We start from the raw sequence: 21,903 nt of genomic DNA, 5'->3' as shown, positions 1-21,903 counted from the left end.
GGTGAATTGGTTCCTGGAGTGATAGGTTGAAAAATATGGGGAAGCATACTTGTCGAGGCCAGTACGGGGTTATGAGAATCATTGAAAACCTGTACTGCTGCAGCTTCACGAGAGTTTTGCCTATGAAAGGTATCAGAAGAGACGCCTATAGGAGGTCTTTGTTGCAGGGGCGAGCATAGGCACCCATGGCTATCGCATTTGTATGCCTGGGTAGGGAGCAGAATCTGTCCACTCTGTGGTTCGATTCGGACACAAGAGGTCAATGGTTGATTGACCTTAGCACTAGAAGATTTTACTCGCTACACATGAATTCAGAGACCACTCGTGGGAATGGAGACCGACTGAGATGGTCTGTTAGCGTGTTCAGTATGCCTGTTAGATAAGTGGCCCGGAGATTCATGGAGTGTGCAAGGGCCCAGGCCCAGAACTGCGCGGCTTCTTGGCAGAGCAGATAAGAGCCTGTGTGTCCCTGTTTGTTCGACTACCACATTGCCACTATGTTGTCTGTCTGTATCCACAAAGTTTTGTGTGAGAGGCAGTGTTTGAAGGCATAAATGGCATAACGCATGGCTCAAAGCTCCAGGAAATTGATCTGAGACTTTTCATGGAGGGGAATCGATGCATTTTGGGTTTGGAGGGTGGTCATACGAGCTCTCCAACCCGAGTTGGATGTGACCGTGGCCAAGATCATCTGAAGATTTGGTTACTGGATTGGTGATATAGATCAGGGACGAAAGCAGTTGAACGGCTTATAGCCACTGAAATTTTAAAATCCACTGAGTTTTTCTCATGGCTAGTCTGGCCATAGGAGTGACGTGGAACGTGGAAACCATGTGGCCCAGCAATGGAAGAATTGATGGGCTGAGGCTATGTTGCATGCGCGCAGAGATGTGGACAATTTGATAGGATGCCTGCGTGGTTGTTGGGCAGGAAGGCTGTTGCGACTGTAGTGCCCAGATCTGCTCCATACGGGATTTATGGTAGTTGATCAGAATTCCCAGCCAAATGTAGTAGATTTATAGTGAGTCTTAGAGAATTTAGAGCTCCTTGTTTGGATTGACTCCTTATTAGGTAGTCATCCAGGTAAGGAAACACATGAATGCTGCTGTTCTTTGTAGATGAGCGGCAGTCACTGCTAGGCATTTGGTGAAATACACAAGTTGTCGAAGCTAGTTCAAATGGCAGAACTTGGTATTGAAAATATTGTTGACTTACTATGAATTGTATAGAAAGTCCAGAGAATAGAGGCAACCCCATTCTGAACTTTTCTTTCTGAGATTTCTGAGGTCCACATAAATGCTTCCTCTCTCTCATATTTATTTATTTATTTTATTTATTTGATGTTTTAGATACTGTTATTCGGTTGAGCCATCATAACGGTTTACAAAAGAATATATTTATCTTGTAACTGCATAGGCTCACACACACTCCCTCTCTCATAGACACATGCTCCCTCTCTCATATCACATTTGCTCACACAAATGCCCCCTCCCTCATATGCACAGGCTCTCACACACATGCAAGCTCCATCTCTCACACACCCCCATGCACATGCTCCCTCTCTCTCAAACACATTCTCAAACACACAAGAGCTCCCTCTCTCTCATACATACAGGCTCTCACATAAACATTCCCTCTCATATGCATAGGATCTCACACACATATGCTCACACACACATTTTCCCTCTCTCTCTCATACACATACTCACCCCAGATAGGATCCCATTTACACAAACTCCATCAGATTCCTATACGCACATACATACAGACCCCCCCCCCCTCCCACGTCAGGTTCCTATTCACAAACACACCAGTTAGGTTCCCATGGACACACACACATACCCACCTACCTCAGCCAGACTCCCATTCACACATACCACAGGACAAATACAACAAGATTACTGGGAAGTCCGCAGCCTCAGCAGCAGGTTTATTGTCTGGAAGTCCCAGGGTCACCAGTTCAAACCTTATTGACCCTGACATGGGGGCGAGTTTGGCAAAAGAGATAACATTACAATCAAACTGACTTAACACTGGAGAGAGGAGATTAAGGAAGACTGCTGCTCTAGTATTTAACTTTCAAAGGAGAGATTATGAAAAATGGAAGAAAAACTAAAAGGTACGGCTGCAAAATAAAGTAAAGAAAAAGAGTTACATCAGTCACTGACACTGTTAAAAATACAATCTTGGAAGCCTAGACCAAATGTATTCTATGCATTAAAAAAGGCACAGGGAAGGCCAAATGACTGCCAGCATGATTAAAGGTGAGGTGAAAGAGGCTATTATAGCTAAAAGAACTTTCAAAAAATGGAAAGAGGATCCAAATGAAGAAAATTGGAAAAAGCATAAACACTGACTAATTAAATGAAAACACTAACAGGCGGCAAATAGAATTTGAAAAGAAGTTTGCAGTAGAGGCAAAATCTCAAAAACTTTCCAAATGCATCCAAAGCAGGAAACCTGTAAGGGAGTCAATTGGGCTAGTAGATGATCAAGGGGTAAAAGGGGCACTGAGGGAAGTTAAGGTCATAGCAGAAAGACTAAATGAATTATTTGCTTCAGTGTTTATGGAAGAGATTGTTGGGTAGGTACCCATACCAGAAGTGGTATTTAATGGCGACGATATGGAGGAACAAACAAATCATGCTGAAATTGGAAGGTATCATCGGGCAAACTGACAAATTAAAGAATAACCAATCACCTGAACTAGATGGTTTATACCCAAAATCTCTGAAACAACTAAAAAATGATAGTGCAGACATATCAGCAATTTGTAATCTATTATTAAAATCATCTAGTGTGCCTGAAGACTTGAGGGCGACCAATATAATGCCAATCTTTAAAAATGGCTTCAGAAGTGATCCAGGAAACTACAGACCAGTGAACCCGACATCTATGCTCGGAAAAAACACAGAAACTATTTCAAAAAACAAAATTACTGAACATATAGACAAACATGGTTCAGTGGGACAGAGCCACATCGATTTAGCCAAGGGAGGTCTTGCCTCACAATCTGCTACATTTCTTTTGAAGGATTAATATATTTGCATAATAGTGAGCCAGTGGGTATAGTGTATCTAGATTTTCAGAAGGCATTCGACAAAGTCCCTCATAAGAAACATCTGAGAAAATGTTTAAGTCTAGAATAGATGGCAATGTCTGCGATATAGTAATCAAAAGAGCTGTATGTGATGGATGGGGAAAGACTAATGTGCATGGACCAAGAGAGAGTGACCTTGGGGTAATAGTGTCTGGCTATCTAAAGATGGCGAAGCAATGTGACAAGGTGATAGCTTAAAGCCAGAAAAATGCTGGGCTGCATTGAGAGAGGAAGAACTAGTAAGAAAAAGGAAGTGATAAAGCCCTTGGTACAGGTTCTTGGTGAGGCCTCGCTTGGAGTACTGTCAGAGGAAGTGCAAGGCAATCTGCTGACTGAGGCGACGGATAAGAAGGCGCCTCTCCTCCCCCCCAAGTCATGACACAGGTCAAATCACCAAAAGGACCAAGGGGGGAATAACTCAAGGAGTCTGGCCCTTTTAATGATTTGAAATGCTGGGAAAGGGGGCAACACAGGGGCCAGAGTTCTCAGAGGAAGGGCAGACAGAGAGAAGTAATAATATTTCTAGGAAGCTGGCAACCCTACTCCATACAGTGAACCCTATCTGCCTCCCACACTTTCCCAGCATCAGCAACCTGGGGAAGTGGAAGATGGGTGAAAAAAGTCTGTGAGAGGGCCAGTGCTCCCCCTACAGAAGTTATGCATTTCTAATAAAATATTTTACATGAAAAAAACATTCCAAGTACAGTGTGCTGAGGTAAAAATATCACTTACAACATATTGTGGTAAGTGTGGCGCCCCTAGTGGCAGGTCCTTGGGGTGACTTCAGGCTTGGAGGCTTCCTCTCAAGGACTGCTGCAGCAGATTCCTTTGTAGCCAAGTCAACACTGATGTTTCTCCGGCAAGTAATGCTGACAGTGTAACCTTTAGGCAAGGAAGCTATTGGTTAAAGCTACTTATATAGGAAGGCCCTTATAAAGCTAGGGAATTGAGACTGATCTGTACTCAATCCCTACTGGAAGTCGGAGTCACCTTCCCGGCATAGCACCCCTTTGCCATAACTTAAAATATGATATTACACCCAGGCAGTAGCTTCAAATAGGGCTCTGAAGTTTATTGAAACCAACTGCACAGAAGAGAAGTCACACACAACATATACCGTAAGTATTGCCTGAAATACATTTCCCCCAATCAATGTGACCTTGGGTTTCCCCTCCCCCCCCTTTTAAAACCGAGGATTTGTTAACATAAAACAACCAGCTCCTTCCCTGTGCTCTACTAGGCTTTCCTTCAACATACCTGCAGGCAAAGTAGGTTTAACACAACCGTAACTCCTAATTCTCCAAGCTATAAAGTAGTACTGAAAACCCCATTAAATTAGAGAGAACTCCCTAGGCTAGCTCCGTTGTCCTAATTACAATTCTCCACAGCTGCCACAGTTTACTACAACAACCCTTTTTCCCCAGCTACTAGCTCATGGTGCTGTTAACTCCCAAAACATTTCCTTTTCTTCATAAAGATTCCTACTTGGTTCCCAACCACCAAAAATAAGGGCTCTCAATATTTAAATAAAACATTCTACCTTTGCTTCTTCAGTAAGAGACCTAGGCGCTCTAATTAACCCATAACAGTGCTAGAGACTCTTATTCAACAAACTGCTGACCAGAAGTGAAAAAGGAAAGATTTCTTAGAGCTGACTTAGCTTTAGAATAAAGGTGTGCCTGGGCACTGTTCTCCTTCTGCCTCAGCCTCTCCAACCTCCTCGCCTTCCATTCAGCTCTCCTGAATTGCCTGTCCTTTTCTGGAGGGTCCTTCTCTTTATGTGAGATAGACTACCCCACCCTAGGAAGACACCGCCTCTTTGTTTCCCTGCCCCCCAACCCTTCCTGGGGCTGACTACCAGGGCATCTGGGAAATGTAGTTTCCTTTTACTTCCTGCAACATAACCTTCACACCTTAAGGAAAACACCCAAAGTTTCACAGCACAGAGACTCACTTCTGGCTCAAATCACCACAATATATATTATATTTCATGCACTGCTGTGGTGCCAACAAGGCGTATTTTAATTCAGTCTGATCGATGAGCTGGAAGTAGTGGAATACAAAAACAAATTAAATAAATCATTACAGGTCTATTGTAAGGTGCATTTGGCCCTCAGGAAGCCATGAATAAAATGAATTACAAACTAGAATATAATAAACATCCAATACCAAAACTGCCCTAACTGCCAGCATTCAAACAGTAAGAACCCTACATATGAAAATGCGACACTGCAAATATTACACCAGCCCTAAAACAAAAATACATTTCCTATTAGGAAAACAGAACAAGCTAGGCTGCTATAGATTCCTACACAGTAGCAGAATACCTCACCGCGGTCATGCACCAGAACACAGACAGACCCTCAGAATAAAGAGACCATGAAGTATAAACAGAAATGAGCAGACAAAAACTGAACTGGAAACTGCAAAAAGCCAGACTTTGTATGCAGTACAACAATGGAAAAATAGAAACATTACCAAACATCATAAAACAATAAAATCAGGAAATATAAAACATGAATCATAATAGTAAAACCACACTAATAAAACAAATGAACATGACAAAACAGTTTATAAAAAAAAACATTTTATAGTTACTCATATATACAATTTTAAAAAATTCCAAAACAAAAATAAATATTTCAAAACAGCAGACACATCATATACCATCCAATAAAAATTAAAACCAATAAGGATATAACAAAAAGGATATAACAAATTCCCAGTTTTCCATACCTTGGAATTTTTTATTTTCAGTCACCCTAATATTGTCCTGAATTAATGGGGGAAGGGGGAGCTGCACACAAACTTTGTCCACTCTCATATAGACACAAATAGGCAGATAACTTGTCCTAGATATTCAGTGAGATAAAAGTCTCACTGAATATCCTTGATTAAAGTTATCCAAATAACTATAGCCCCCAGAACGCACTTAAAACGCCTCTTTTATATCAGACTAAATTATAGCCGGATAACAACCTATCCGGCTATAATTTAGGCGGATAAGAGGCTCAATATGCCATTTATAGGGTTATTTTCCAAGCTGCGATAGGCCCTTATCTGGTGTGTTAGGGCCTTATTGCGGTGGTAAAATTTAAATTAGGGAGAGGAGAGGAGTTAGGGCGGAGTTAGGGAGGGAATTATGGTAAGCGGCGGCAGCATCAGCGCTGGCGATAATGTTTTGAACATTATCGCCGGTAGTAGAATGAGGAATAGCACCACCTTTTACGGTGACGCTATGCCTGTGAAAGCCGCGCCGTGGTGCGGCCGGCTGCAGGCTATCACCTGACCACCTCTGGCTTTGTCCCCCCACCCCCCATAGCGCAGGATTCATTTCGCACGGAAAGACTTAGACAGATAACTTGTAAGTTATTTGTCTAAATGGTTTTTTAAATATCTACCCCAAATATGTACATTCTCTCACACACATACACAAACGCACATGATCTCTCTCACTCAGACATAACACAAATCTCTCTCTCTCACTCACATACACTATTCTTCCCCTCTGGAATGCACAAGTGGCAGCAGCCTCTACCTTCAGTTCACACAGCCACATAGGCTCTTCCTCATTCCTCCTAGGATTAAAGGCTAATGCTGCTCATTGCGTCTGATCATGTGGGCCACTGCAATTAAATCTTCTTCCAACACCCACAGACCCAGATGAGACAGCTTCCTCCTCTTGGCTCATGCAGGAGGAAAGAACACAGAGTCACAATCTTTGAAGTCCTACCACTCCCAAAACTGTGGCATGTTAGGTGGCCATCCTGTCTTGTGCTTTCACTGGTCCTGCACTCTCTCCCATTCACACACACACACAAGATACTGTTGCTCCTCACCCCATTTCCTTGTTTTCCTTCTCAATCACACATCCCCTTCCCTTCTCTCCCTCCCTTACTCACCCCCTTCCTTTCCAGCCCCTTACAATCTACCCCTTCGCTTCCTCTCTGACACTTCCACTTTCCCCATCACTCATTCCCTTCCATCTCCTTTCATTCCCCTTCCCTCTCACTCACTCCTCCACCCCCCCCCCCCACTTCTCTTCCCTCACCACCCCCTCCCCCCCCCTCCCGGAATCCCAATGCCACTAGCACCTTCTTCTTGCCCACAGGGCAGGGGAACATGCAGGCATGTCATCAGTTCGAAGAAGCTGTAGGCCTCTGACATGTTTTGTGCCAGTAGCGGCGCAGCAGGGCTTCAAGTTGTCACTTTGCAGCAGTGCAAGCACCACTGAACACTTCTGTACTTGTGGGGCTTCATGTCATCATGCAGCAGCAGCAATAGTGCCAGCAAACCTTCTTCATGCCCACGGAGCTTGGGATCCCTGAGGGCACATCATCATTTCCCCACCGCACTTCTAGCATCCTCTTCTTGCCCCATGGGGGATTCTACATCATTTCACGGTGACTACACACCTGCTAATATCTTTCAGCTCGTAGGGCTTGGGATCCCCACAGACATATCATCATTAGGTGCCGCCGACACCAGCCTCTTTCTTCCCTTGAATGTTTTCCATTTAGAAGTAGGGTGAGAGCAGTCACAGAGCTGTTTTGGGGCATTTTCGGCCACTCCAAAATTTTGCCACATTCGGCAGCTGCCTCACCCTGCCTAATAATAGAACCACACCTGAGTACTGTGTTCAGTCCTGGAGCCCGTATCTCAAAAGGATAGAGACAGAATGGAGGCGGTTCAGTGAAGAGAGACCAAAATGGTGTAGGGTATCTACTGGAAGACTTAAAAGGAGAGGCAGAAGGATCTAAATATGTATACCCTGGAAGATAGGCAGGAGAGATATGATACAGGCCTTCAGATACCTGAAAGATTTTAATGATGCACAAACTTTTAATATTTTCCATTGGAAAGGAGACAGTATAACTAGGGGTAACGAAATGAAACTCCAAGGATGACGACTCAGAAAAAACATCAAGAATTATTTCTCCACTGAGAGGGTGGTAGATGCCTGGAATGCTCTTCCAGAAGGGATGGTGAAGACAAAAACAGTCAAATAATTCAGAAAGGCATAGGATAAACACTATGGATCCCTAAAGGCCAGAAATAAAAAGGGTACAAGAGGGTAACCTGCTCAGTGCAGCAGTTACTACGTTTAACAGAAGGCATGGGGATTATTGCCCTTAACCAATAGGTTGTGATGCTTTTGACAACTGCAACATCACTATCCACTTCAATGGCGGGGGGGAATTTGAGTCAGACGACAACCAACATGGGCCCTCACATGTACAGTCTAGGGCAAGGATGCTCAAACCAGTCCTATGGAACCCCCAACCAGTCAGGATTTCAGGATATCCCTAATAAATATGCCTGAGAAATATCTGCATACATAGGAGGTAGTGCATGCAAATACATTTCATGCATAGTCATTAGGGATATTCTGAAAACCTAACTCGCTGGGAGGGCCCATAGGACTGGTTTGAGCACCCTTAGTCTAGGGTACTGATATGCAAACATAAGGGAAAAAGCACAGGACTGCTTCTACAGCCAAGTCGAAAAGCAAAGCACATCAAGTAGCAGTGTCTGAATTTTCAAGAAGGCTCTTCATGCAGTAAAAATGTTGCAAACAGTAATTTTTTTGGGTTTGACAGTTGCTTGGTTTTGAAAGTAAATATTACCACCCATATCATAAGGCTTGGGGATAACTGCATAGAGAGGACGTTACTACGCTTAAAAGAAACATGAGGCATAGTAGATACTACCTTAAGAAGTTTGCTGGCCAGACTGGATGGACCAAATGGTCCTTTTTCTGCTATTTTTACTTATGTCAGCATATACTGTACATCTTTAATATATAGTATCTATAAAAAAATATGAAATGTGATGTTTTCTATTTAAAACAAATACTAAAATAATGAAGAATTTTCACTAACACTATTTTAATAATTCTTCTATTATTTGCATTACACTTGCTCAAACTTGTCTCATCATGCATAAATTTAAACTCAGCTTATAAAAGGTGGCACAAAAGAAAATGTTTATGCAAATAACCTGTCAAAATTAGAGGGAACATTGCTGGTATGCGCTATACAAATGATTAATCATCATCCTCAGCAACGTGAATCGGCATAACCGAGTAGACTAGATGGCTCTGCTCCATGCAGAAACAATAAAATCACAATTTGTTTAGTACAGCAACAATGTTTAATGATTCAGATGACAAACAAAATATTCAACTAGATTATGGATTCCTCCTCCTTCAATTTCTCAAAAGAAATTATGATTTAAACTTGATGAACACTCAAGCCATATCCACATTTATGGATTTAAGTAAATTATGTCTTCATTCTGATCACAGTCAAAACCCTGCAACTTACTCTTTGATACAACAAAATAAATGACATATATTAAACAATCCTGTCTTATGAAGAGGTGCCCATCTGTGTCTTTGTGCCACTCAAACTATTCATTGTATTTTTTTAAATCTGAATGTGTGTGACCTAATATTCTTAACCAAGAGACGTTGGAATACAAAACAAAATGTGCACATTCGAGCTTTTTTTTTTTTTTTAATAAACTGTCAGATGTGATGTTCATCCTGACCTAGATAGATAAACAGGGAGATCCCTACTGCCTTTTCTTCCTTTCTTTACAATTCTCAAGGGATCAGGTGATGTATTTATTTGCAATTACAACCTCAACAGTCACTACCTTCCCTCAAGCAAAACTAATTCTTTGTTTGCCTTACTATTATGTGCCTTGCAATGGGGATTTGGAAATCTGCAGGTGGGCATTAATACTAGACATTTAGTGTAGTGTTTCAACTGAAAAGCCATCATTTTCTCCTTAGTTGCTACTGAAATACATTATAGCAATAGATTTTACATACTTCTACAGAAGTACAAGAAAATAATGGAAACGAGAAGACATAAGCCTACAGTAATTTTATTATTTTTTGGTCCTGTGGTTAAAATCAAGTGCAGAATTGAGGAAAGTGTTTGGGCTATGAGCTGAAGACACAAACACAAGACTTTCCCATCTTGGTCTATTGGTCAAGATAAAAACTGGTGAATATGAGAAAGGATTAATGCTCTGCCAGTCAACTACAATGGGGGCAAGAGGATATAATGATCATTGCAAAGGATTAAACCTCCTATTTTAAAAAAAAATTCTTATTGAATAATATCTTCAGCTAGTGTATACCTTGAAGAAAAAAGAAATTCTCTTAACTAGGCAGTGTGATGAAGGCAGTGATAAACAATTTACTGGAGCACAGATCAGTAGTTTTTAAATTTTCTACTCAGCTCCTCATTTCTATTACTACAGATGGAGATAGGAACAAAGTGGAGGAAGACTAGATTAAGTTCCCACTGTGTGAATTGTTGTGCTATGTTTTTCAGTAAATGGTACTGTATATTATTTTATAATGATAACCTGCCTTTCCACTCAAGGAGAGGAAGAATGAACAAAATAATTACACTTCAGATATAAAATATAACTAATAAATAAAAACAAAATTACAATACCGCATAACCTATCAAACGAAATTATGACAAAAAAACATGAATAAGCAAATAAAGCAGAAAAACTAAAAATATAAAGAACATAAATACTAAGCAGTTTCAATTAAAACTCTGTAAAGACAGTCATGTTTTAATAAGACATCTAAAAGACAAGCAACACAATCCTTTGTGAAGATAAGTGTACCCATCAACAAGATGACAGATAATGCCTCTCATAGAGGTTGTTAGGACTGCTTTATTAAAATACAATTTTTTAAATGTGTATTAGTATCCAAATTTCATTGATCATTTATAAACATTTAAAAGATAGAGAGAAAATCATTTTGGGCATGGCCAGGCTCTCTTATATTACCAAAGATAACCCATGTTGACTTTTCTGCATGGAGCTAACCTACAAGGAGTAACAGTTACAACCCTAAACAGCTTGCTGGGAAGACTGGATGGGCCATTTTGGCCTTTATCTGCCATCATTCCTTTGTTTGTCCAGAGATGTTTGTTTGTGACTGGTGTTATTAAGACTGCTCATTTAGTACAATGTTTAGAGCAGGTACATTTGGCGACTAACAAAAAATAAGTAAATATTATATAACTGGGTGATGTCATCAATGGAGTACAGAGACAGAACTCTTCTTAGATCTTCAAAACTTTTTTCCATGTTCATAAGAAGAATGTGTGGGATGACTTGTGTCACTGCTACTGTCTTCTAAAATAGTAACATAGTAAAGGATGGCAGAAAAAGACCCAAATGGTCCATCCAGTCTGCTCAGCAAGATTTTTTTTTTTTTTATGGTAATTAGCGTCACTCCATGCAGGTTAGCTCCCATGCCTTCTGTTAAGGGTATTAACTTATTGCTCAATAATGCAGATAATGTCTCAGATGTCCAGGTGGGCGCCCACCTCAGCAGCAGTGATCATCGAACGGTATGGTTTAATATCACTAATAGAATAGGGAAAAGAACCACAAAGACCCGAGTTTTACAGTTCAAAAACACAGACTTTGAGGAAATGGGAAAGTACCTGGAGGAAGAACTTAAAGGATGGGAGAACGAGAGAGATGTGGATCAGCAGTGGACCAATCTAAAAGGAGCAATCACCAAGGCAACTGCTCTATATGTTAGAAACATAAAGAAAAGCAAAAGAAAATTGAAACCTATCTGGTTCTCAAAGGAGGTGGCTGACAAAATTAAAGCTAAAAGAACAGCATTCAAGAAATATAAAGGATCCCAAAGGGAGGAGCACAAAGAAGAATATTTGTATCAACTGAGGGAGACGAAGAAAACAATCAAGTTGGCAAAAAATCAAGCAGAAGAGAGGATTGCCAAGGAGATAAAAAATGGTGACAAAACATTTTTCAGATACATCAGCGAAAAGAGAAAGGTCCAAAGTGGTATAGTGAAATTGAAAGGTGGTAATGATCAATGTGTGGAGACAGACGAAGAAATGGCAGAAATATTAAACGAATACTTCAGCTCTGTGTTCACTAAAGAAGACCCTGGAGAAGGACCATCTCTACACAACAAGAAACTGGAGGGAAGTGGAATAGATGAAAATCCTTTTACAGTAGAAAATGTGTGGGAAGAGCTAAAGAACCTGAAAGTGGACAAAGCCATGGGGCCTGATGGGATTCATCCAAGGATATTGAGGGAGCTCAGAGATGTTCTGGCGGGTCCGCTGTGTGACCTGTTCAATAGATCCCTAGAAACGGGAGTGGTGCCGAGAGACTGGAGAAGAGCGGTGGTGGTCCCGCTTCACAAGAGTGGGAACAGGGAGGAGGCTGGCAACTACAGGCCGGTTAGCCTCACTTCGGTGGTGGGAAAAGTAATGGAGTCTCTGCTGAAAGAGAGAATAGTGAACTATCTACAGTCCGGAGAATTGATGGACCAGAGGCAACATGGATTCACCAGGGGAAGATCCTGTCAGACAAATCTGATTGACTTTTTTGACTGGGTAACCAAGGAATTGGACCAAGGAAGAGCGCTCGATGTCATATACTTGGATTTCAGCAAAGCTTTTGATACGGTTCCGCACAGGAGACTGGTGAATAAAACGAGAAGCTTGGGAGTGAGTGACAAGGTGGTGACCTGGATTGCAAATTGGTTGACGGACAGAAGACAATGTGTGATGGTAAACGGAACCTTCTCTGAAGAGAGAGCGGTTTTAAGTGGTGTACCGCAAGGATCGGTGTTGGGACCGGTCCTGTTCAATATCTTTGTGAGCGACATTGCGGACGGGATAGAAGGTAAGGTTTGTCTTTTTGCGGATGACACTAAGATCTGCAACAGAGTGGACACGCCGGAAGGAGTGGAGAGAATGAGACGGGATCTAAGGAAACTGGAAGAGTGGTCGAAGATATGGCAGCTGAGATTCAATGCCAAGAAGTGCAAAGTCATGCATATGGGGAGCGGAAATCCGAATGAACTGTATTCGATGGGGGGGGGAAAGGCTGACGTGCACGGAGCAGGAGAGGGACCTTGGGGTGATAGTGTCTAATGATATGAAGTCTGCGAAACAATGCGACAAGGCGATAGCAAAAGCCAGAAGAATGCTGGGCTGCATAGAGAGAGGAATATCGAGTAAGAAAAGGGAAGTGATTATTCCCTTGTACAGGTCCTTGGTGAGGCCTCACCTGGAGTACTGTGTTCAGTTCTGTAGACCGTATCTACAAAAAGACAAAGACAAGATGGAAGCGGTACAGAGAAGGGCGACCAGGAAGGTGGAGGATCTTCATCGCATGACGTACGAGGAGAGATTGAAGAATCTAAATATGTACACCCTGGAGGAAAGGAGGAGCAGAGGTGATATGATACAGACTTTCAGATACTTGAAAGGTTTTAATGATCCAAAGGCAACAACAAACCTTTACCATAAGAAAAAAATCAGCAGAACCAGGGGTCACGATTTGAAGCTCCAGGGAGGAAGATTCAGAACCAATGTCAGGAAGTATTTCTTCACGGAGAGGGTGGTGGATGCCTGGAATGCCCTTCCGGAGGAAGTGGTGAAGACCAAAACTGTGAAGGACTTCAAAGGGGCGTGGGATAAACACTGTGGATCCATAAAGTCAAGAGGCCGCCAATGAAGAGTGGGTGACTCGCCAGAATGATGGCTACTGCCTGGAGACAATACCCTTATTCAATAAACATACACATGGTTACTGTGACTCCAACATCACTCTAAGCTTCAACAGCAAGAGGAAATGTGGAAAAAAGGATTTGCACTCACAAAGACGGGAGTAGCTGGCTTGTTACGGCGGTTACTACCCCAAACCAAATATCCAAATTACTACCTCCACCTTCCTCTATTCCTGATGCCTTTCAACTAGCTTGATCACTCCATTCTTATACTTCACTTTCAATGCATATCCAGCATAGTTCTCTGCTTCAACAGCAGGGGAAAAGAAAAACTGTTACTTCACACATCCAGCAGAGCTCTCTGCTTAAACGGCAGGGGAGAAGAAAAAAGGGTTCGCACTCACAAAGCGGGGAGTAGCTGGCTTGTTACGGCGGTTACTACCCCAAACCAAATGTACCTGATACTTCACTCTCGACGCATATCCAGCATGGCTCTCTGCTTCAACGGCATGGGAGAAAGACTGATACATCACAAATTTCCAGCATAGCTCTCTGCTTCAACGGCAGGGGAAAAGAAAAACTGATACTTCACGCATATCCAGCATAACTTCAACGGCAGGGGAGAAGAAAAAAGGATTCACACTCACAAAGCGGGGAGTAGCTGGCTTGTTACGGCGGTTACTACCCCAAACCAAATGTGCCTGATACTTCACTTTCGATGCATATCCAGCATAGCTCTCTGCTTCAACGGCAGGAGAGAAGAAAAAACTGATACCTCACACATATCCAGCATAGCTCCCTGCTTCAACGGCAGGGGAGAAGATAAACAACCAATAAGGGCTGTATAACATAATCTGGGTAAAAACAAATAAGCATGGGTGTAGCTTGCTTATTGCGGCGGTTACTACCCCTACTACCTCTAACTAATCAAGCTAGATATTTCACTTGGATGCAGCTCCATCACCGCTCTCTACATTAATGGCGGGGGTGGAAGGGAATTAGAACCAAGAGCTAAGAGAAACAGATAAGTATGGGAGAAGAAATGAGGGAAGCTTGCTGGGCAGACTGGATGGGCCATTTGGTCTTCTTCTGCCGTCATTTCTATGTTTCTATATATAACTGCCACTCTGTGCAGGTTATGTCAATTAACATAGGTTGCCCCTTTTCTTCATTTCTCTCTTTTAGCCATTGGAGTTTTCTGTGTTTATCCCACACGCTTGAATTCAATTACCATTTTTATCTTTATTTATTTATTTTATTTATTTAACATTTTTATATACCGGCATTCGTAGGACACATCATGTCGGTTCACAATTAACTGAGAAAGGAAATTACATTGAACAAGGGGGTTTAACTGGGAGAAATTGGATAATAATTGGATAAAAAGAACAAGGTAAAAAGCGAAGTACGAGAGAAAAGAGAAAGCAAGCATGGATAACTTAATTGGAAAGATATGGGTTTAAAATTACATATTACATATGTGAACTTATTTACAACGTTGGGGGGAGGGGTGAGGGGAGAGGGAAAGGGGGGGAGAATATATGCGAAAGGGGAGGTAAAGGTAAGGGAGGGATTGATATGGTAAAGAAGGCGGGGGGGGGAGGCTGAAGAGGCTAAAAGGCGGGGGGGGGGGGGGGGGGGGGGGGGGGGGGGGGGGAGTGGGGGGGAGCATGGGGTGTGCTGGAAGGGTTACCAGGGTGGGAAAGGTGGGAAGGGCTGTATATAGAATGCAGGTTCCTGCATGCGTGGGAGGCCTAGGGTTGAGAGGAGTTGGGGTAGGCCTGTTTAAACAGCCATGTTTTTATTCCTTTTTTGAAGTGGCTCAGGGATGGTTCCAGTCGGAGTTTGGCCGGGAGGGAGTTCCAGAGGGAGGGGCCCGCGATAGAGAAGGCTCTTTCCCTGGTGGCGGTGAGGTGCCCAATTTTGAGTGAGGGGGTTTGGAGGGTGCCGGCGAGGGCGTTTCTGGTGGGGCGGTTCGATTGCCGGAATTGAGGCATATCTTCAAGCCAGGGGGAGCTGTTTTTGTATAGAGTGTTATGTAGGATGGTAAGTGTTTTGTATTGGGAACGGAATGCAATGGGGATCCAGTGGAGATTTTGTAGTATGGGAGTGATATGATCGGATTTTCTTGTGTTTGTTAGGATACGTGCCATGGCATTTTGGAGGATTTGAAGAGGTTTAGTAGTAGAGGCTGGGAGGCCTAGGAAAAGGGCGTTGCAATAATCGAGTTTGGATAACATGGTGGTTTGCATGACGGTGCGGAAATCATGGGCGTGAAGGAGGGGCTTCAGTTTTTTGAGGGTTTGGAGTTTAAAGAAGCCTCCTTTTAGCAGTGATTTAATGTGGGATTTCAAGTTTAGTTGGTTGTCTAGGTAAACTCCTAAGTCTCTGACGCTATGTGGTAGTGATTGAGCTTGTGAGGCGTTTTGGATCATATGGTGGATCGAGTCGGAAGATTGATTTGTTAGGATAAGGATTTCAGTTTTGGAGGTGTTGAGTGCAAGGTGGAGATTGGAGAGGAGTGAGTTGATGGAGGTCAGACAAGTTTCCCAGTACTGCAGGGTTTCGTTGAGGGATTTTCGAATGGGAATCAAAATTTGTACGTCATCTGCGTATAGGAAAAATTTCAGTCCTAGTTTAGAGAGTAAGTGGCAGAGTGGGAGTAAGTAAATATTGAAGAGGGTGGATGATAGGGAGGAGCCTTGTGGGACGCCCTGCGTGAGGGGAATGTGAGCGGATTCGAAGTCATCGAGTTTGACTAAGTACATTCTATGGTCTAGGTATGAGGAGAACCACGATAGGGCTGTGTTTGATATGCCTATCTCGGATAAGCGTGATACTAGGATTTGATGGTTCACAGTATCAAATGCGGCTGAGATATCTAGGAGGGCAAGGATGTAGGATTGGCTGTGGTCCATGCCCTTAAGGATGGTATCTGTTATGGCGAGTAGGAGTTTTTCGGTGCTTCAGTCTTGGCGGAAGCCATATTGGGCGGGGTGTAAAATATTGTTTTCTTCTAGGAATTCTGTGAGTTGGGTGTTGACCACCTTCTCCATGATTTTGGAGATAAAAGGTAGATTCGATATGGGTCTGTAGTTTGCAGGATCATTGTGGTCAAGGGTGGGTTTTTTTAGTAGAGGCTTTACAATAGCAAGCTTAAGGGGGTCGGGGACTTTGCCGGTGGTGATGGAGCAATTTATAATGTCTGCTATTGGTTTTGCAATGGCGGTAGGAATGGTAAGGAGGATTTTTGATGGGATGGTGTCTGCGGTGTGGGTGGCTGGTCGCATCTTTTTTAGTATGGATTCAATTTCCTTCAAGGAGGTGAGGTCAAGGGAGCTGAGGGTACCTCCATTGTGGAAAGGTAGTGGGTCTGTTGGGGCAGGGTTGGATGGGAGCCGAGTTAAGATTTTGGAGATTTTATTTTTAAAATAGTCAGCAAGCTTCTCACATTTCTCTAAGCTGTTTTCATCTTGGGGGGAGGGAAAGGGGGATTTTGTGAGATCTGAAACGAAGGAGAATAAGGCGTTGGGGTTGAAAGTGTAGTTATGGATTTTGGCTGCATAATAATCACGTTTGGCGAGGAGAATAGCTTGCCGGTATGTATGCAATGTATGCTTGTAAGCCATATTGAGGGAGGGTGTGGGTTGTTTACGCCAGGTGCGTTCCTTGGATCGGAGCTCTTGCTTTAGTGTTCTTAATTCATTTGTGTACCATGGTTTTTTTTCAGTGCGTGTCGGTGTTATGGTTTTGTGGATGGTGGGGCAGAGGGCATTAGCGATGTCGGAGATGGACTTATCCCAGGACTGTAGAGCAGTATCTGGATTGGTAAGGTCGAGATATTCACTAATATTGTTGAATGCTAGGGAGAGTTGCTCAGAAGGACATGGTTTACGGAAGGAGATCGATTTCTTTTTTAGTGGATTTGAGATCGGTGTGTTGGTGTTGATAGTAAGGTGGGCATTGATGAGAAAGTGGTCGGACCAGGGGATGGGGGTGGTGGTGGGTGCGTGTGGTACTATGATGTCTGTATTTACGAAAAGGAGGTCGAGTGTGTGACCAGCTTTGTGTGTAGGCTTGGAGATTAGTTGTCTGAAACCCAGGGCGTTTAAGGTGACGAGTAGGGTTTCACAGGCAGGCGTTGCGGGGAGGGTGTCTATATGGAGATTGAAATCTCCGAGAATTACTGCGGGTATATCTGGTTTTATGTTTTCAGTGATGTATTCGATGAGGGGGGATGGGTCCTGTTCGAGTATTCCAGGCGGGGCGTAGATAAGGCATATCTGCAGGGATTTCGATTTAAGTAGGCCAATTTCAAGTCTTGGTGGGGGGGAGATGGTTTGTAGCTTAAGGTTGAGGTGTTTCTTGGTAGCTAGGAGTAAGCCTCCTCCTCTTTTTTTAGGCCTTGGGATTGAGAAAATGTCGTATGACTGTGTGGGGAGTTGGTTGATAAAAACATGGTCAGACTTTTTTTAACCAGGATTCTGTGATCGCACAGATATCAGGGTTGGTGTCAGTGAGCAAATCTTGGAGTATGGGGGCTTTTTTAAGAATGGATTGTGCATTGAAGAGGGAGATGGCGAGCGTGGCTAGGCCTAGGAGTTGTGTGATGGGGGAAATCATGATGGGGATTAGGGATTTTTGTTGGGTTAGGAGGTGAGGGTGTACTTGGCGTAGGATTCGCCGGTTGGGATGGTGTATGATAGGTATAGTAGGGAAACACATTTTTTTTTTTTTTAAACCCAACACCTAGGAAAACATGTGGGTATTCTGCTCTAATTGAAGAACATGTTATAAGCAAATATCTTTACTTTCTACAACAAGCAGCAGGATAGCAGTCCTCACAAGTGGGAATCCCTAGATATGAGTTGGTCCCCATACAAAAAAGTGGAGAACAAAAACATGACAATGGGAAAACATCTTACTGAAGGATCATCTCAATTTGTATTTGTATGGGTTATTTTAGAATGCAACACAAAATAATAAAAACGGCTCGGGGGGGAGGGGATGAAAATGGGTTCTATTCCTCAAACAGACCTTGCAAGATATACTGGCCAAACCTAGTGCCAACTCAGGAGTCTGTATCCAAATGATAAATGTGTCAATTGAACTCCATATAACAGCTCTACATAGCTCATCCATGAAGGCCTGGTTTTCTCTGTACTAGGTTTAGAGAAACAAATCCCATTCATGACACTGTATGTGGGAATAAGTGGTGATTCCCCCACAGGCCTGGAGACAAACTAGTCTGATTCCAGTCTTTCTTAAAACACTTGTCTTTATTACAGCTTCACAATCACAACAGTAGACTGTCTTCCCTTCAGAACAGTGTACTCTCTTTACTTACATTCTACAGGAGCTGCCTTCTTTCTGGAGACCTGGGCCTGGTCTGCTTATCCTCACCTGGATCCCAGATCTTATTCCCCAGTCCCTGATTAAGCCCTCTGAGCCCCACCTATCTCACAGGATACCACCCACAGAGCATACTCTCCTCAAGGAATTTAAGGTGAACCAGGCTTCTAGCATGATCCTGCACAGGTAAATATGGGAACACTAGGGGCACTGCCTCATACTAGCCTATAGCTGCCATTTGAATCAAGTGACACTGAAACACTCCCACTAATAGGTCTGAGCACATGCAAAGAAACTCCATTTGCTCTGTTGGAGTTTGCAGAGAAGGCTCACTTTTCAGAAGATCTAGGTTAAAGAAAAGCATAAGAAGATAGACAAAGAGCACTGCTTTCTGTGTTCATTGGGGGCAGGTTAGGAATAGAATGGAATGGGTTTCTGTCCGACATAGAACAGTGCAGTGCAGTAAGGTTAGCAGAAAGATTGAAGGAAAAAAAGCACAGCCTTGCCCTCTAAGGATTGGGCTGCTGTGGGCAAACATTTGTTGTTACATTACCCTGTGAGCACTACTTTGATGCAAAAATCCCATCAATATTATGCTCATAGCAACTCAATCCTTAAAGGGAACATTAGCTAAGTCCATCCCTTAAAATAATTGCCTAATCTACTAACAGAATTACAACAATAGAATATGTGAATGAAAAAAAACTCTCTGTAAGAACATTCCGGAGGCCATAATGGCATAAAAGTCAGAGATAAGTGCCATCATTTTCACAGCAAGAAAGCTTTTTCATGTAGAGCTGATTCCTCTTCACTTCCTGTCACTGCCTATGCAATTCATGCACTGCTTGCTGTATGCAGTACTCCACTGTGAAGTCTCTTGTGGTTCAAACATGGCTGCTTAAGTTTTACAGCACCAGCTGGCATACAGAGGTGAGAGTTGAAGGGAAGAAAAGCAGTCCCAGGAGCAGGAGCAAGCTTCAAGGTCCAGGAAGGGTGTTGATGTCATGTTAATGTGCTGGTTTTCAATATCAACCAATTTTACTTATATTTGCTAAGCCTTTGTTTTTGTTTTATGTTTCAGTCCTATTTATTTGATTCTGATTGCTTTACTGTAAATTATAAAGTTTTAAAATAAATAAGGGTGAGCCAGGAGTCTACTGCAGCAGTAACTTAGGAATGGGCTGGAGCAGGGGTGACCAACCTTTCACATATCAAGAGCCAATAAATCGAGATGCACAATACGAAAGAGCCTCATGTTTTCAAAAGACGAAGGGTGTGGAGGGAGGGGGAGGCCCCCTTTTAAACAGTATCTCTCCCTCTCTGTCTACTCACCCTGTCCCCACAGTTTGTTAGTTCCATTCTGTTCCCAGAAGTTTCTCTCAATCCCCCCCCCCCCACCAGTTTCTCTCTTTCAGAATCCCTCAACCCTACCCCACCAGTGTCTGTCTCAATTTCATTCTATTTCCATTAGTCTCTCTTATTCCTTCCACAAGTTTTTTGCAATCTCTCCACCCTGGTCCCCTGAATCTTTTAATCATTTCATCCTGTTCCCACAAGTCTTTCTCTGTTCCCCACCCTATCCCCACCAGTCTCTCCCAATTATCCCACCCATCTCTCTCTCTCTCAATCCTATCCTGTCCTCCAATTTCTCAGTCACACCAAGCTCTTTCTCAATCCTCCCACCTGTCCCCACCAGTCTCTGACCAGCACCTTCTTTCTCTCCCCCATTGCTCTGTCCAATGTCTGTCTTTCTCTCTTAAACCCATCAGTCTCTCTCAATCAGCACAGCATAACATACCTCAAACCCCACAAGAACAATGGCAGTGGCTCCAACATTAACTCCTCCCTCCCCTCATGCTGATGTCCCCCCCTCTTCCCCCTCTCTGCCTCCAATATTTTCCCTACCCCATCCCTCTTACTCTCTCTCTCTGACATATTGCCTGCAGTGCTTTCTCTGCTCTCTTATATCCACCCTTAACTATTAGCCCTTCTGGCTTTCACACAGCCACCTTCTCTCCTCCAAAATTTACCCCTTTTCAAGTCACTCTCCCTAGAAGCATTCACCCCCTTTTGCACTGCATCTCCCATACGTCTCTATGAAATCCTTCCCCTCCAATCACCATTCCTAGCTCTCTCACCCCTCCACCTCATCACATAACATAACATACTACTAAAAAGGCTAGATGAAATAGGCCTAAAAAAGAAAACAATGAATTGGTTCAGATCTTACCTAAATAACAGATTTTTCCAAGTACAGATTAATAACGCAATATCAGGCAGAATTGAGCTAAGAACTGGAGTACCCCAGGGATCCACACTTTCAGCGACACTATTCAACATCTACATGCTGCCGCTATGCCACCTACTGGCTGGGCTAGGTATCATACACTACATATACGCAGATGACATTCAACTAATTACCAGTAGAGGAAACAATCGATAAGACATTAAAAACCTAGCAATGATGTACCTAGATATAATTAAGCAATTACTAAACCAAATGGAACTAGTAATTAACATTGAAAAAACGGAATTCATACACCTAGAACGTAAAAGTTCTGAGATAATTCGAAACCCCATCAAGCTTAAAAACAATCAAGAAATAACACTAACCGAGAAAGCTCGTAACCTAGGAGTAATTATTGACACGGAACTCAGCCTTAAGCAACACATATCACAAATAGTTAGAGAAGGATACGCCAAACTTATGGTCCTCAGGAGGCTTAAACCCCTATTAACACAAGCGCACTTCCGAACAGTTCTGCAAGCACTTATATTCACCAGCACAGACTACTGTAATACACTTTCTGGGACTACCACACTCAACAATAAGACCTCTACAAATATTACAAAATTCGGCTGCCAGAATACTTACTGGTAAAAGCAAAAGGGAACACATCAAACACTTGCC

The 21,903-nt window shown here is 42.9% G+C and overlaps 1 protein-coding gene across 12 annotated transcripts in view; it reads right to left on the bottom strand.

The window, feature by feature from the left end:
* The window catches only part of LOC115093936 (arf-GAP with GTPase, ANK repeat and PH domain-containing protein 1), a 1,595,449-nt gene that overhangs the window by 1,174,805 nt on the left and 398,741 nt on the right, over positions 1 to 21,903 (bottom strand). Inside the window, exons 1-2 of one of the 12 annotated variants that reach the window (XM_029606401.1) lie at positions 4,641 to 4,807; positions 3,833 to 3,982 (exon numbers count right to left, since the gene is read on the bottom strand). The exons of 10 other annotated variants lie outside the window; for them this stretch is intronic. The gene's annotated coding sequence lies outside the window, so the exon portion shown is untranslated. Of the gene's footprint in view, positions 1 to 3,832; positions 3,987 to 4,640; positions 4,808 to 21,903 lie in introns of those variants that run through there. One more of the 12 variants, XM_029606400.1, reaches the window with a different exon arrangement.

Source organism: Rhinatrema bivittatum, chromosome 6, assembly GCF_901001135.1.
Source record: "Rhinatrema bivittatum chromosome 6, aRhiBiv1.1, whole genome shotgun sequence".
In the NCBI taxonomy this organism is placed as follows: domain Eukaryota; kingdom Metazoa; phylum Chordata; class Amphibia; order Gymnophiona; family Rhinatrematidae; genus Rhinatrema; species Rhinatrema bivittatum.
The sequence above is the reverse complement of the archived record's forward strand: the minus strand, read 5'-3'. Positions and strand labels throughout refer to the sequence as shown.